At 40.5% G+C, this 16,178-nt stretch overlaps 3 protein-coding genes across 11 annotated transcripts in view; 1 reads left to right on the top strand and 2 right to left on the bottom strand.

The window, feature by feature from the left end:
- LOC140290593 (NACHT, LRR and PYD domains-containing protein 3-like) overlaps window positions 1-2,224 on the bottom strand; it is a 120,232-nt gene extending 118,008 nt beyond the window's left edge. For 3 of the 5 annotated variants that reach the window (XM_072379359.1, XM_072379365.1, XM_072379364.1), the window contains exon 1: window positions 717-887. The gene's annotated coding sequence lies outside the window, so the exon portion shown is untranslated. Of the gene's footprint in view, window positions 1-716; window positions 888-1,060; window positions 1,131-2,171 lie in introns of those variants that run through there. The other 2 variants (XM_072379362.1, XM_072379361.1) reach the window with 2 other exon arrangements.
- The window catches only part of LOC140290202 (NLR family CARD domain-containing protein 3-like), a 556,114-nt gene that overhangs the window by 206,928 nt on the left and 333,008 nt on the right, over window positions 1-16,178 (bottom strand). The gene's annotated exons all lie outside the window — the stretch shown is intronic.
- The window catches only part of LOC140290166 (protein NLRC3-like), a 362,014-nt gene continuing 358,118 nt past the window's right edge, over window positions 12,283-16,178 (top strand). Inside the window, exon 1 of the mRNA XM_072379328.1 lies at window positions 12,283-12,340. The gene's annotated coding sequence lies outside the window, so the exon portion shown is untranslated. The remainder of the gene's footprint in view (window positions 12,341-16,178) is intronic.

The raw sequence follows: 16,178 nt of genomic DNA, 5'->3' as shown, positions 1-16,178 counted from the left end.
AATATTTGAACCAGAAACGGACTAATATGCTGTTAATAAAAGAACCTTCTACCTTGGAAAGGTTCCATCTTTGTCTGTAGGTTCCATCCTATGTTTAAAAGTACAAATAAAATGTCTCTGATAAAAACTCTAATAAAGCGTTTTAACTTTTAGTTGAATTCAACAAACAAAAAGAAACAAAGATGGAGGATTATTACTCACATATAAAGGAAAGGAAAAAGCTGAATAAAACATCACAAACTGACCCATAAAGTAGACAGAACATCTGAATCTACTTCATTTCATCATTAGACAATATTAGTGGATTATATGTTCCATCAGAGCTGCACACAGCTTCATAACTGACTACAGTCAGACACATTTTAACTAACGTTCATGTTATTTTATTCTGAAAGGTGACACAGGAAGCAACAGGAAGCTGCTGGGTCTGACTGTAATGGAGGAGCTGATGGTTTCATTCTATGAAGATCAGTTCTTCATAGAAAACAAACATCATCAGCTGATCATCGTGTTGTTTGATTCCAGTTCATCAATGATCTGATAATCATGTAGATTTGTCTTAAAACTCAAAAGTGATCAAAGTCTGTTCTGAAATAAGAAAGGAGCATGTTCCCCAAACATTACAGAGCAGAAACAAACAGCTTACAGGTTATACAAGTTACTTTAGACAAATTTCATACTCACAGTTTGTTGAAACTGTAGAAAATGTAGAAGACTTCAGTCTGACACAGGTGAGCTGTTTCCTGGAATTAGTCAGGAGCTCCACCCCTGGTAGGATGAACACAGGTAGGGGGAGGGGATCCCAATGAGAACAGGTTTCATAGGACAACTCAGGTGAGAAAGACACAAAACAACTCAGTAAAAAAAAACACATCTTAATATTTCTCACACAAGCAGACATTTAATTAAATGGTTCAATTAAATTTAAAAGTAATTTCCAAAAAACAATCAATATCACCTTTCTGTGTGTAAAGACATCCTCAGCTCAATCAATTTTTCCAGCCCATTAATTTGATTAACTGAGGACTTAAAATTGAAAACGTTCCTAATCCAGGTTTACCTTCAGCTGAACAGCAGAAACAAGTCTCTGAAGGTCACAATAACTTTCTGTGATGCCTTAACAAGCGTTTCTGTGAAGAGATGCAGAGCAATAAAAAATTCACTGATCTCCTCTGAAATGTAAAGTTGAAACATGAAAATTGTTGAGGAAAGCTGAAGTACTTTAAGTAGAGTAAATGTAGCTTATTGCTTCCAACACATGAAGTTACAGAACCAGACAAACACTGAGAAACTGAGCCAGATGCTGTGCTAACAGCCAGAATTCAGCACACTGCGGGCTGGGCTTACAGTGGATGCTCTTTGCTCAGGTAAAAGTTACAAATCCTAGAAAAGCTCAGATAAAGTTCTGCAGTGACTGTATCTGCCAATCAAAAAGCCAGTGTTGTTCTGAAATATGATTCTTTGCTAAGTCTGACCCTCTTTGGTCAATAGTTAACCCATTATAGCACTGTCAGATGCATTCAGCTGGACTTCTGCTCAGTGGGTGTTATAGGGGGATATATCCTTCACAAAGACCTTCAAAAATCTTAGAATCTGTTAAAAAAAACTTACTGTCTGCTTTTTTAATTTTATAGTGTTTAATCTTTTATATAAATGATCATATTGATGATTTGATGCCTGTTTTCAATACTTCGCATTGTTAATGAAAAACATTTTCATTGTAACCTTGGTTTTAATTACACCATTATCACTAATATGTTACATTATCTATCTTATATTTTTATTATTTAGTTCACTAAAATGTGTGACATTATCAATGTGTTTAACTGATGACAGTCTGTGACTTTGGTGGACTGTCTCAGCTCAGGCCGCATTCAGAGGCTCAGATAGCGGCAGGAACAGGCTGATTCAGGCAGGAAAAAATGCTGTCGATCGTCAGAAATGGGAGCTATGCAGTAACAACGACTCTGTGTTTAAGCCTGGACCATCATTCTCGTCTGCTGCTGCTCTTATTCCCCATATTGTACTCACACAGTAACAGAAAAAGGCGGACATGTTGTACACGGCGCGTTGCTGCTCCCACAGTGAATCAACAGAAAGGACTGTTTCTGCTTGAACTCAGCTGCCAACAGCAGATATTATTATCAAATATTGAAAATAGCTTCCATTACATTCAGACGGAGCATTTCACGGAGCAAATAATCTGCGTCACAAAAAGCTGGAGAAAAAGATGGAAATTTAGATTTATTTTCCACTGGAAAGGGAAATTCTGAAAGACACACCCAGAGAGGCATTGCGAATCCATGCAACAAAACGTTTAACAGTACAGTTAGTATTGAAAACGAATGTTTACTTCCAGCTTCATATGAATTTATCAAAGGTATTTTATCAAAATAATACTAAGAAAATGATATTTTCCTGATAAGTTCAGGAAACTTTAGTGATATTAAGTAACATCCCTCAAACAGATCGGTCAACATGTTTTGCACCGAAGTTACTGCATAAAGTCTCATTTTCTATTTAAAGTTTACTTTCATCAACTAAAAAGAGGTTGAGAAACAGTCAATTCAAAGTCATAGATTTACTTACTGTGTCTTTAAAGTTTGCTGCTCATACACAGAAGATTACGAGATCGGGCGTGTTCAGGGTGGTATGGCCGTAAGCAACAGTCACTGTGACAAATATGTTTTATATAGCTGCTGGAACCATATGTTTCCTCTATTTTACCACATAATTGACTTGAGAGGCTGATGTTGATCCTGCACATTTTCTTCTCTCACGTGTTGGTTCTCTGCAGCTGAAAATGAGACTCTCAGATAACTTAGTGCCTCAAATTTCAAAAGCTCTGCACCGCCCTCAAGGTTTTTTAAGATTTCTAAGAACATGATGTTGAAATGGCGTATTGTTTTCATTTCTATCAGTTTAGTGTTTGACTGTGTTTATATTCTTCACTAAAGGGAAAACAGGATAGGGAGGAAAAGGCTGAATCAAACCAAGCTCATCTTTGGGCCAAGCAGCAAGAAGAGGAGTCGTGATAGAGGGAGAGCAGGTACCATAAAAGGAAGAGACTATGCCAGACCTGTATACGTTTTAAAAGTCAGATGTATAATGCAGGATAATTGAAGTATTGTGTAAGATTATAATAGAAATGTGTTCAAAAGTTGGTTTTCCTTAACAAGAGTGAACAGATTCAGATCACTATCATCAACATGATAGTGTAATAGGGCTTGGGTATCTATTTTAAATACTGAAGGAAATATGAAGCATTTGTATATATTATCCCTCTGTCCCAGGACAGTTCATTCCTTTTTATTCCTAATCCATGACTTGATGAAATTCATTCTCCAGTTGCACAATGTAAATAATTTAGGATGAGGCTGATGTTCTCTGATAACAAACAAAACAAATAAGCCGAAAAGTCATTATGTTGTTTTTGCTCCTTAAGACTCTGAAAATGGGCAGTCTACATAACGGAATTTTTAAAAATCCCAGGTGAGCATGCCCCCGAATCCGGCTAGAAGTTCTGACTCATTACCTTTTTTTTTGGGCCCTGCGTACGGCCATGCCCCCAAGTACCTATTGCTCACCCTGGGATTGATCGAAAACTGATCAAAATGAAGCACCCCCCCTGGTGTTCACTGGCCTCAAGTTTTATTTACAGACATGTCATGCATAAGGCCTCTGTGATTGAAATCCACTTGGCTGCTGAATGTTGTTTGCATTATTTGCAGTTTGAGTTGATGTAGACTAATGAGATTCATATAGTCAAGTGGAAAAGTGTACAATTATTAAATTTTTGGCCTGAACTGTTCTGTATAAATGGGGTAAGAATGTGTTCAATGTACTCTCACTTTGTCTGGAAGACATCTGAGCCGTTCACACAACTCATTGTAATGACCACCCAGGGGTGCAGCCAGCACAACGTGTGTTGACACCTCTGAGTCTGTGAGTTTTTTTTTGGCAAACTATTGTTACAACATGAAGCAAACAAAGATACACAAACATCACAAAGACATGGAGCTTACAAAGACAAACAAACAGCATGAGGACATGTATGACAAAAACACAAATTAACTGAACATAAACTAACAATAAATGGTATTTAAACTGACAGGTTAGATTGAACCGAATACTTGACATAGACCGGAACATGTTTGGATAAAAAAGATACTACAAAGTGCATTTTTAACAACAGTATAAAAAATAAAAAAAGACAAGAACATTCTTAAATTAAACAACAAAGTGCATTTTTTAACTATATAAATAAATAGGCTGACTATATAGCTCTACTGGCTAAAACACTTTGAAACGCAACAAACAAAAATAAACTAGCTTTCTTTCCTCTTTCTCTTACAGATGGAACAGGAGAAGTGGCATCATACAGGTAAGTCACAGCTATTTAATTGTTTTTCCTCTTTTCTAACTGTCCATCCACCACACTTTTGAAGTGTTCAAAACTATCGTAGACACCATCTTCAGATCCAGAGGTGGTGGATTTCCTCGTTGACGGGCAGTAGGAGAAGACTTTCTGGATGCTTCCAGCTGCTTTGTCTTTGGAGGGTATGTACCTCTTACGCTGTCCACCACACTGATGCACATGGCAAGCCCCACATGGCCGCAAGGACTTACTTGGAATGCATGGCTCTATTGTTGGTGCAGGGGGCTGTGCTACAGGTACAAAGCTCTGACTTCACGATGGCCCACGAAATATGATGGAGGGAGCCTGTGGCTGTGCAGGAAGAACCAGGAGTACGGGTGCTGCCGACACAGCGGGTCCTTTGTAGGTGGACGCAGCAGGCTTTGGCTGAATGGGCCGGTCCACAGGAGTTGGTTCTGGCTCTTCAAAACATAACCTGGAAATATATAAACACGTGATGTTGAGTATTGATATGACGTGTGTGCTATTTGCTTTCCACAGGTGAAATTAAGTGCTTATGACAACTTCCCTCCACTACTCACCACGCCTTTTTCCAGCCTTGTGATGAAGGTGCTGGTACTGTATTTGAGATCGATCTGGTGGTTGTAGTGATGTTGGCAGCGCAGAAGCCTCTGGAAACGGTGTCTCCGACAGCACTTTGAGGTGAGGCGTTACTTTTGGCATTACTGTTGCCCTGGAGTTGGCCTTTTTCTCCTCCTTTGTAGTGAAGGTTGAGATGGACTTGGAGTTCAAGTTGGGCAGAGGAATGGCTTGGCTTGGTCTTCTGGGCCGCTCTGGTCTCGGGTGAGTCAGCCCCAAGGCACCGACCAAACAGGGTGTAGCCCCACCTGGACTCATACTGTTTAACAAATCGAGCGGCGGTCTTGTTGTGCTTGTGAAGAGAGCTGGCGGCGGTGGCGATCTTTTGCCTGAGGTCCGCTGTTGTCTGCCAGTTCTAGAAGCAGCAAGGCCAGTGCCTCCACTTCCTCTATTCCTGGCAGATGCAGATGTCTCTGGCTCATAAGCACATCTTGCAGAGCAGGATTATAATCCTCCTCCACCTGTTCTGCCTGAGTGAGGACGGCATGCTTCCTACAGACGCTGTCAGTAAGATCCTCCTCTGACTCTGAAGACATGCCAAGACCTGATCATAAATGTGTCTGTGTAGTTGGGCTCCAGGACGTGATCCTGGATCTGCCGCATGTCCATGCACGACGTCTGCTACCCCTGACCACTAGCAACTCGGAGTGATGCCATGCGGTTGTTCCACTGCACAGCAAAAGCCATCAAGTATACCTGAAAAACATGACCATGTTGACTGTTACAAGCTGTTATTGTATATGCTTAGAAGTCACGACTAAAGCAATGAAATAAAATGTATCATTGAAACTAGGCTATATCAAAGTGTGTTTTTTAAATATAATGTATGATGTGTTATATGGACCTGTGAACAGGTGGATTCCATCAATGTCAAGGCCTGCTGATCCCCTGAACTCGGCAATGATGGACTCAATCACCAACTGTTTTCAACTCTATCACCAGTCCCGTTAGCTGCTAGAGCCAGCCACCTAGCCTATGGGCAGGTTGTCCATGCACTGTTATTAACATTAACAAGTCAAATCCCACATATGTCAATGATGGTGTGGTCAGTTTCTGATTTCCAGACAAGCTTTTATCTTCTGACAAAATCATCACAGCTTCATACATAACAAATGCCCAACAAGCAGTGAAGGATGAAGAGGATAAAACTAACCTGAGGGAAGAGACGTCGACCATGACATTCACAAAAACTGTCCGCCAGTGCCGCGATAAATTAGATGATATTTAAAATTCCTCGACTTTCCTCAACTGAGCAGAGATCGCTCAACCATTGGTGGGTTAGCGCTCAACTTTGCGCAGCATTGCTCAACCATTGGTCGGCTGAAGGTGGCAAAGGGACTTGGAAGAGAATTCGCGTGGGAATGCCAGGAGCTGTAAGCTTTTTCAAGCTGCAGGAGGCGCTGCTGCTCAGTCAACACGGACAGCTTCATGACATACTTCACATTAGGAAGGAAATCAGTCAAATAAATTCACTTTTCAATCAACACACAAACCTCATTTAGATCACTGTCATATCATCTTCCAGCAGTCTTCAGCTCACAGTGACTTAATCTGTCTGAATTCTTCTGGTTAACAAACACACAGAAATATTTTTGTCTCACGTTAGTCTGCAGACTGTCAACAGATCTTCCTGCAGTCTGCAGATTCATCCCATTTCCATCCTTCCTAAAAATCCCTGCTGATATCCAAAGTGCTGATCCCAAATCAAACTCAGATGTCCCAGGTTCTCCTCTGCTTTTATCCTCACACATTGAACTGTCTCCTCATCTATGTGTTAACAACCAGAAACCACTGATGTGGACTCAGAAATGAAGTTTCCAATGTTTTCCAAACACAATAAATTACACAGATTTTCAGCTTTGATGCTGCTTCCACATCTCTTATTGTCTGTAATGCAGCTTCAGCTGTTATTTGATTTATTTTATTGAAACATGTGATCACCTTATGACACATCAGGAAGTTAATCAGCTTCCTGATGTGAGCTAAAAATCTCTGTAATTTATTAATTTGTGTTTGGAAAGCATCGGAAACTTTATTTCTGAAGTGGTTTTATTTCAGAGGTAAATTTTTGTCCAGATTTGTGGAGCTGTTCCCTGAAATCAAGGAGTTCCTGAAGCTTTCAACACATGTGGATTGCCATACAAAGCTAGAGTGGCTTTTAGATTTATCTTTCCTCAATGATCTCACTGGTGAGCTCAATGAACTGAATTTAGTGCTGCAGGGCAAGGGTAAAGATGTGTTCAACATGATGAATTCAGTGAACAAGTTTAAAAGCAAGCTACAGCTGATGTCAAGCAGGCTGCAGCGTGGTAACCTGCACAACTTCCCTCACATGCAAGCAGAACTACAATGTTAAGGTAAAGGTGTGACACAGCTTGACAGTGCACATTATCAGAAGCAAGTTCAGAGCATCTTGTCAGAGTTTGAGAGGCGTTTTACTGACTTTGTTGCCATCGAGCCTTTAGCCATCTGTTATCCATTTGGTACAAGTATTGATGTTGATGACATTGCTGCCAAAGTCAAATCACTTTTTTAGATCAACCTGGAGAGCATGTAGTGTTCTGGAAACTACTGGTGGAGGAAAAGTATCCCAGACTCAGAAGTTGTGCCTTGAACCTGACAGCTCTTTTTGGATCAACTTATTTGTGTGCGTGTGTGTTTGAGAGAGGGAGGGGTTTTGATGTGATGTGTAGTGGTTGTGTGACAACAAGAAAAAATTTTCTGAGGTTAGTTACTGCAGGTTGGAAATGATGGGTATGGGTTTGCGGTATTGACACTGGACTGGTAGATCTCGGGTGGTTGCTGAACTTGAAAAGTAGATCTTAGGTCAAACAAGGTTGGGCACCCCTGGTTTAAATGAATAAAAGTAACAGTGTTGGTAATACATGATATTCTTTACACTAACCCTTTGTTCCAGCTTACAACCCAGAGGTCTGCAGCCATTAAGCTCAACAGCCATCAGGGAAACTGTCTGTTTTAACTCAACCTTTGTTTCTCTCTAAAACAACTCTTTACTCTGAGGTAGAGAGAGATCTACAAACCGTCATCTAACCATTAAAGACCAAGAAACATTACCACCAGCAGCTTTAATTCAAGTAATCCAGAGACTTTGAACGCAAATAATGAAGATTAGCTCCTGAACCTCTCAAATCTGAAGACTCAGAGTAAGAAAACATCCCACCACAACAATCTGCCCACTGATTTTCTTCCAGCAGATCATTCAGCCTGCAGCACATGTTCAGTCTAAGCACATCTGTATCTGCTGCTCAGAGCGAGGAGATGAAACCAGGAAACACTTTGCTGACACCTTTGATGGAAAAGCAGAATGAGTGGAGAATACGCCTCAACACTCTTCCTCGTGTCTTTCGCCTCCTCCACACTGACCTGCAGCCCGGTGGAACCAGAGGATGAGCCGGCTCTGTTCCTGGTGGAGGGATTCGGATTCTGGTTCTACTGCTCCATCCTGGTCCTGATCCTCCGACTGATGGACTCTGTCTGCAACTGTCAGTACATACAATAAGATTCAGCTGTAGCGTGCAGCATGTTAAACCACACTAGGTCAAAGTTAAAAATATTTAAAATTCTGTTAAATTCAGAATAGAATTTAAGATTCTTCTCATCACGTATAAAGCTCTTAATGACTGAGATCCATCATATCTTAAAATACCTCATTGTAAGATATTATCCTAACAGAGCACTTCGCTCCCAAACTGCAGGTTTACTTGTTGTTCCCAGAGTTTCTAAAAGTAGAATGGGAGGTAGAGCCTTCAGTTATCAGGCCCCTCTCTGTGGAATAAGCTGCCAGTAAATATCCGGGAAGCAGACACCCTTTCCACTTTTAAGATTAGGCTTAAAACTTTCCTTTTTGATAAAGCTTATAGTTAGGGATGGCTCAGGTAATCCTGAAACATCCCATAGGTAAGCTGCTATAGGTTTAGACTGCTGGGGGACCTCATCTGTCACACCGTTCCTCACTTTGCTCTCTTTTTCCCCCTGTTTAATTTCTCAATTGATTTTATGTACATGTGACATTATTGTGGTTATTAACTTGTGTTTCCCTGTTCCAACAGGTATCCTTTGAATGGCGTTATGGTGTTTGTCCCCCCTCTTTTCCCTCTTTTCTGGCTTCTCAAACCCCAGCTGGTCGAGGCAGATGGCCACCCTTCCTGAGTCTGGTTCTGCCAGAGGTTTCTTCCTGTTAAAAGGGAGTCGCCACAGGCACGCTCAGGACGGGATATTGGACTGAAGACAAGTTTCGGTGCAATCTGTTGGTTTCCTTAGCTAGGATATTAATTTTTGAATTGGCTCTATATGAATTAATTGGATTATGATTACAATGAATTGAATTCAAATTGGCTTGAATTGGACTATATTACTTAAGTGCCTTGAGATGACAATTATTGTAATCTGGCGCTATATAAATAAAATTGAAATTAAATTTCATAGCCGCGCTCCTTCTCCATCATTGGTACGGAGGAGAGCGCTTAGGCGTTTTATAGCCAGTTTCTTTTGCGCTGCCGGGAGATCGCCCTGCAGTGCCGTGATCTGTTGTGTTTGGTTATTTAAATAAAACCATCTTGAACCACACGACCCTGCATCTGCGTCCTGAATCCCTCTGGTACCTGACAATGGCTGAGGTTGTGTTTCTGGTATTGTGCACTGCTTTGAGTACAACGGTTTGCAGAGCATTAGCAGGACATGCTAAATATGAATAGCACCCAATATCCGTCCACCCATGTCCGTCAAATTATTTAAGATTAAGATAATCTTCGTTGTAATTTATGTGTTGGCTTATCGTCCCTGTGAGTGTCTTTAGTACTTTTTTTTTTTAGATAAACCCTTTTTTTTTACATACATTCCTTGAGTTGTGGATTTTGAGTCCTCGTCCGTCAAATGTCGTTTCACTTTGCAGCTCAAACAATTAAAAAAAAAAAAAATCTAAAAGCTGCAGCATCTCAAAATAATCACAACAAGGTAAAAAGGTGTGACAAGAAGTAAAAGGAATATAAATTCCAATATAATCCATGTGAGAAAGGTGATCTTTAGTTTGGCTTTAAAAACATTAACATCTTCTGTTTACATTACTTGACTATATGGCTTCTGAGAAGAATTTTACACATAGAAGGTGTCTCTCAGAGAATGCTGTAACCAGATTTAAAGAGTTGATTTCATCATCCTTTTCTGCACTGCCATGTGCAGATATGACAGAGGACGGCTACCTAAATTTTACTCCAGTAGAACTTGACTCTCTTGTTGACAGCACTACAGCTTCAATGCGTACAACACTGGACAATGTTGCCCCTCTGAAAAGGAAGGTAATCAGTCAGAAGAGGTTGGCTCCTTGGTATAATTCACAGCTGCGTGCGTTAAAGCAGACTGCAAGAAAGCTGGACAGACAGTGGCGTTCCTCTAATTCAGAAGAGTCTCAGTTAGTCTGGAAAGATAGTTTAATAACGTATAAGAAAGCCCTTCGTAAAGCTAGAACTGCTTATTATTCATCATTGATAGAAGAGAATAAGAATAATCCCAGGTTTCTTTTCAGCACTGTAGCCAGGCTGACAAAGAGTCCAGTAATGATTTCATGAGATTCTTCATCAATGAAATTGTTTCTATCAGAGAGAAGATTATCTTTAGAACCTGATTTGTATTTAGATGGCTTCTGCCCAGTTGATCTCTCTGAGCTAACAACAGCAATAGTCTCTTCTAAACCATCAACTTCTATGTTAGACCCAGTCCCAACCAGACTGTTCAAGGAGGCTTTCCCCTTAATTGACACTTCCATATTGGATTTGATCAATCGGTCTTTGTTGATAGGATATGTACCTCAGACTTTTAAGGTTGCTGTAATTAAACCTTTACTTAAAAAACCTACACTTGATTCAGAAGTGTTGTCTAATTATCGACCTATATTCAATCTCCCTTTTTTGTCTAAAGTTCTTGAAAAAATAGTTGCATTTCAACTTTGTGATCATTTACATAGAAATAATCTGTTTGAAGAGTTTCAGTCAGGATTCAGAGTGCATCATAGCACAGAAACAGCACTGGTGAAAGTTACCAATGATCTCCTCTTAGCCTCTGATAGCGGACTTGTTTCTGTACTTGTCCTGTTGCATCTCAGTGCTGCATTTGATACGATCGATCACAGTATTCTGTTACAGAGACTTGAACATGTTATTGGGATTAAAGGAAGTGTATTAGGCTGGTTTAAGTCATATTTATCTGATAGATTCCAGTTTGTTCTTGTAAATGAAGAATCTTACTCACACATTGGAATAAGTCATGGAGTTCCTCAGGGTTCTGTGCTTGGACCAATTATTTTTACTTTATACATGCTTCCATTAGGTAACATTATTAGACAGCAGCTGACCTCTGATCACTTTAAGACTCTTTTATGGTTTGCAGAGTGACGGCAGCCTGCAGACACAGAGGAAGGATGTCGCAGAAGCAGCAGAGGATTTCCTCTTCTTCTACACAGACCTGGTATAGACAGCAGAGAGCTGCAGAGGGAAGAAGTGCATGAAGTTCATGGAAGAAGCAGAGTAAGTGACACTGTGATTAATTTAACAAAGTCTCTGAGCAGAGAGACATTACCTCTGCTGATAAGACAAGTCATGTGAGCTGAGAGTAAACAGCAACAATCAGCGTGTGTTTATGAGGAGCTGCAGCTTGTTACCAACATGAAATGTTTCCAACTTTCATTATAGTCTGCTGCTGTTTTCTCCTCCAACAGAGGAACTCTGACTGGAATGTGCTGTTCACACACACTCTGTTCATCACTTCTCTCTGAACACTCACAATAAAACTCTGAGTCCTGATATGAGATCCAGATTAATCCTGGACTCTGATCCTGTTGGACTCTGACACTCAATCTGTTTTATGGATCATAATTCAGGTGTGTCTGGAGCCTCTGTGTGTGATCGTGTGGACTCATCAGTGGGTGAATAATATTTAACAGAGAGCAGTGAGCGCCCCCTGGTGGTTCCTGACAGTCTGCAGTGATCCTGCAGGATGGATTTCTGGAGTCCTGCTGCTACTTATCTACAGTGTAGCTGTTCATGTACAGTTCAGTTCTACATTCAGCCCATCAGAGTGTTTCAGATATCAGATTTATCATCATGATGCAGGTTCAGATAATCAGTGTGTGTCAGTCAGAAATATTTAATTATCATCAGGATCATGACGTCTGTGCTGCTCAATGTCTCCATCTATAGGACTGATGGAAGTACAGCAGCTGATCTTTTTACAGCCCAAATGATGGAAAGGAGGATTTGAGTTGATGTGCAGATGAATGATTTGTGTTTCCTCTGCAGATGAAGGTTGAAAGTGTGTGTGAGCTGATGTGAATTCAGCAGCATGGATCAGTGTGAGGACACTAAAACCACTCTGTGTGGGGAACATGAGAGCCAGAGCAAAGCTCAGAGGTGAGATGACCATCTCTAACTGTCCATGACTCTTCTCCATGTCAGAGCTCGGCACTCACATAACCAAACCACCTTTATTCACAGTAAAAACAGTTTAGTATTGTGTTAAAGATCAGGAAGAATCTCTACATCGAGCTTCATATTTTTCTAACCCACAAACACTTCTCTTTCTTTTTGTCCATCTCGCTGTTAACTACACCTATAACTGAACCTGAAGAACCAGTTCCTAAAAACAAACCTAATTATTGGCCTTCTGAAGCTTCCTCTGAAACTAAACCTGGCTCACATCCTGAAGCTTGTGCTAAATATGAGCCCAAAACACTACTTGGGTCTGTATCTGAACCAGCACCTGCAATCACATCCAGACTTCGAACTGAATATGAACCACCAGTCGTGCCAAGACTATAGTCTGGACTGCATTCAGCTCATTAAAGACAGCTTCTGAAGTAAACTGAAGCTGAAATGTACTGAGATTAGTTTCATGGAACCATTTCTTTTTTTCATTTACAGTGAAATATTTAAAAGCTTCTTCACACACACTCTTATTACTAAAAAAATAATGAAAAACTGGTATTCAGCAAAGCGTTTGGGTTTTATTCAGCTTTGGCCACAAATTTTCAATTCAGTCCTAGTTATTTACTTTTGCATTAGTTTTTTTTTTTTTTTTGCATTATAGAGAACTTTGAAACTTCTTTTTCTCTTTTAGAGCAAAGATGGAGACATCTGTGGAGCACCTGGAGGACCCACCAACCCAGGCAGCTCCACCACCTTCAGCAGGTAGGAGTCCACTAGTTTCTGCATGGATACATCAGTGAGGCAGAGACACATGACGTTCAAACTGACCAATCACAGCTCCGGCTTTTTCTGTGTGCTTCCTTAAGCCTTCAGTTAGCAATGACTGTTAGACTCTTTAACTACGTTATAAACCCTTAATACAACTGCAGCAGTGGGCAAGAGGCAGGGTACAACACCCCACAGGTCACCTGTCAGTCACAACTCTGATATGTAAGGAAAAACATGTTTTTTCCGTAGCGATAAGTGCCTTATTACAGTCTTATGTAATTCAAACTCCTTTAATTTAAAGATCTCTGCAGGCTGCCATTGGTGTGATACCATCATTGAACATAATGTATAAATGAGTTTTTAGGTGATGTCTTGTCCAGAATAACAAGTAACAAGTAAAGGAGCCTGTTCTATCCTGCTGATATCTGATCTAACACATCAGCCTTTATATCAGAGAGTATATACGTCAGATTAAAATTAACTTTGATTTGGTCATTGAATCTCTACATTATTTTGGTCACTGTCATCAAGTTCAGAGCTTGATGTGCAGCTGTCAGGATATTAATGGCAGATAGATATAAACTTTTCACAAAGTATACAAGTTTTCATTTTGGTTTTGGAAACAAAAATCTAAAAGAGTTTTATTTGTAATTGTGTTTATTTTGAAAATAATTTAGATTCTCATCACTACTTTTTAGCATTAGCTTTAATTTATCTTCAAACAGATCCACTCATCAAAAACCATCTGGTTGAATATAGAACAAACCATTACTGATCAAGATATTGTTGTTCTGAAGCACAGACAACAGCAATGACTCTGACAGCCTGGAAGGTTCATAAAATCACAAGCACTCTTCTTGCTCCAAACAAATGTACCCAAATTTTTTAAATACCTTGATTTTCATCCTTTTATATCATTAAGATATTGTTTCCATTAACACTCTGGTCCCATTTGCTCACTTGGTTTGAGTGTGTGGTATTAGGAAGAAACACTTCTTGGGAAATCTTCCACACAAACCGATCTCATCTTCCCTTAGCCCCACAGGTATATGATATCAACTTATCAACAAAAGCCCAATGAAAGCTAGGTTCATGAAATCGTTCATCACTGACTGTCAATTTTCAAAATGTACATGAATCCCTCGTCACGATTTAGACACATTCTTTTTAAATTTCCAGAACATTTACTGAAAAGACCAAAGTTTATGTGAGATTTGTGTCTATGACATCTTGCAGAGAGCGAACTCAACAGAATACGAATGGAGTTTGTGACGAGGATGCCAGCAGAAATCTTCAAGCAGCTGCTTGATGCCCTCTTAGTAGATGGTGTCTTCAGTGAAAGAAGCAATAATCGAGGAGAACCAGACCAGAGCAGAAAAGGCACGAAGATTCATCGATGATGCAAGAAGAAAAGGAGAGGAAGCCTGCAGGAAGATGTTGGAACATTTTCAAAAATTAGATCTTACACTTTCTTCTCAGCTGTGTTTGTTGTCTGGCCCATTAGCACAAGAAGGTAAAGACACATATTTCTGTAATAATATTGGGCCCTATAATTGTGGAGAGGTTTGCATGTACTAATGATTCTGGGAGCTATGTTGTCCGGGGCTTTAAGCCCGTGGTAGGATAACCCAAGGCAAACAGATCCTAGATTAAAGACCAGACAAAGAGCAGCTCACAAGACCCCCCATGATGAAGAAGACATTTGGATAACATTTTGACTGGATGCGGGTCATTGGAGCCTCCCCCTGGAGCTGGCAGCGAGTGCCATGGGGCCCGGTCATGGCTCTGGCTAGTCAGACTCACTTCGACGCATGGCTTGGGCTCTGGAACCAGTCTCCTTGAGAGGGGTTGGACCCTCTTCCACTCTGGGGTTGCCTGTGGCGAGATGCGTAGAGCAGGTATGGGCATAATCATTGCCACCTGGTTGTGTGCCTGTACATTGGGGTTTACCCCGGTGGACGAGAGGATAGCCTCCCTCCACGTTCAACTGGGGGGAGGGCTCCTAACTGTTGTTTGTGCTTACGCACCAATTCAGGGATACTGGAGAGGAGGATCCGTCAGATAGTCAGATCTCGGATTCAGGAGGAGCCTTTTGGTTTTTTGTCCTGGCTGTGGAACAATGGACCAGCTCCACACCCTCAGCAGGGTCCTAGAGGGTGCATGGCCAACCAGTCTACATGTGTTTTGTGGACTTGGAGAAGGCGTTCAAACATGTCCCTCAGGGAGTCCTGTGGGAGGTGCTCCGGGAGTATGGAGTTCTGAACCCCTTGACAGGGGCTGTTAGGTCTTTTTATGACCGGTGTCAGAGTCTGATCCACTTTGCCGGTAGTAAGTCGGATGTGTTTTCGGTGAAGGCTGTCTGAGGGACTACAGAGTCTACACTGGAAACTGGAAATTCTTAGGTTAGATTTCTTCAATGTTTTTAGATGTTCTTCTCCATGCAATGTTAGGATACTGTAATTTTTAAATATATTTTTTAATTTTTAAAGAGGACACGTTGTAAAAAAAATCCCTTTTTATATATCTTATATTTTGATATGGAGGGTAACAGGCAGTTATTGAGGACTGTTCAAATACAGTTTAAAAAAAGACAACAAGAAAAAAAGCTGAAAAGAAAATTCCAGCAAAATATTGTGAGAGATGTTTGGCCAACTCTCAGCAAAAGAGAATTCTTCATTCATCATGAAAATACAAAACAAATGATTAGTTCTATGAAGATTCATTGCTGTACGTTTCACCTTCTGGTTGAAAACAAGCAGCTGTCCTTCCTTTTGATGTTTCTTTTCTTTGAATCCAGGTGCTGCAGCCACCTGCTGATGTATTTAATGTATTGTGCATTTTCTCTTCAGATCAGCTGCAACAAAATTACACAAATGTCTGAGCAAAGTTACAAATTTCATGTCACGCTTGACAGGAAGAGATTAAAAATGGGCAACTTGTAATTCACTGCACAAATG

The sequence above is a fragment of the Leuresthes tenuis genome, unplaced genomic scaffold (genome assembly GCF_036924035.1).
Source record: "Leuresthes tenuis unplaced genomic scaffold, fLeuTen1.0.hap1 SCAF_1, whole genome shotgun sequence".
Taxonomy (NCBI): domain Eukaryota; kingdom Metazoa; phylum Chordata; class Actinopteri; order Atheriniformes; family Atherinopsidae; genus Leuresthes; species Leuresthes tenuis.
Note: the sequence above shows the minus strand (reverse complement) of the source record. Positions and strands in the feature narration are given on the sequence as shown.